Genomic DNA, 1,252 nt, shown 5'->3' with positions numbered 1-1,252 from the left:
TCAAACGTGGCCGTAGCTGCTGGTGTCCAAACAAAAGCTTGTTTTTGGAGTAAGTCAGTTAAAGGTGCCGCTAAATGCCCATATTGCGGAACAAAACGCTTGTAATAGCCGATCAGGCCCAAGAAACCCAGCAATTGACGCACTGTGGATAGAAGTGGTTAGTTTTGTATCGCTTGGAATTTATCAGGTTTTACGGCAATGCCTTTACTGGAAATCTGGTGCCCCAGATACCCCAGACTTGTGTAGCCAAATGCACACTTGCTGAATTTGGCCGAGAGGTGGTGCTGACGAAAGATAGCGAACATCGCTACAAGATGCTCAACATGGTCGGCCCAAGACGCACTGTAGATAAGCACGTCATCAAAAAAACCAAGATGAATTGCCGTAACACCGGACGAAACACCGCATTCATCAAAGCCTGAAACATCGAAGGGGCTTTCAACAGGCCAAAAGGCATTGCGAGAAATTCGTAATGCCCTTCATACACGTGAAAGGCCATCTTCTCAATGTCCTCCAGGTGGATGTGAACTTGGTGATAGCCCGAACGGAGATCCATCTTCTAAAAGACTCGGGCTCCGGTGAGCTCATCAAATAATTCCTCGACGGTCGGGATAGGAAACCAATCCAACACGGTCACAGCGTTAAGTGCTCGGTAATCAACACAAAATCTCCACGACCCATCCTTCTTCTTAACCGGGATCATCGATGAAGAAAAAGAGTTGGTACTCGCCCGATGATACCCTCTTTCAACATGTCACCCGACTAGGCGCCGATCTCCGCCTTTTGGAAATGTGGGTATCGGTAGGGTCGTACATTCACCGACGAGGTATTTGTCTTCAGGGGAATGCGATGATCGAACGCCCGCTTAGGTGGGAGTCTTGTAAGAGCGGAGAAAATATCAGTGTAAGTTTACAAAATGTTGAAGACGGTCAACGAAGAACATAGGAGTTGAAGCATCAACAGTCTCAGTAGACTAAGGTTGCGGTCGGGTATCCGAAGTCAAAGAGACAAAGAGGTGGAAATATTGATTGCTAGTTTGACCCAAGGCGTCACGACGTAAGAAAGCTAGAGATACAGTATCCACACATGTGGTTGGTATGCCATATAGACGCACTCGGTCACCGTGGTGGTCAAAATCCATCCAAAGATGCTTATAATCAAACAGTGTAGGGCCCCGTTGTGCTAACCAGTGGACTCCCAGGATGACATTAGCGCCAAATACCGGCAGGAGTAAGAGATCGACTTGAAATAA

Source organism: Dioscorea cayenensis, chromosome 20 (assembly GCF_009730915.1).
Source record: "Dioscorea cayenensis subsp. rotundata cultivar TDr96_F1 chromosome 20, TDr96_F1_v2_PseudoChromosome.rev07_lg8_w22 25.fasta, whole genome shotgun sequence".
Lineage (NCBI taxonomy): Eukaryota > Viridiplantae > Streptophyta > Magnoliopsida > Dioscoreales > Dioscoreaceae > Dioscorea > Dioscorea cayenensis.
The sequence above is the reverse complement of the archived record's forward strand: the minus strand, read 5'-3'. Positions refer to the sequence as shown.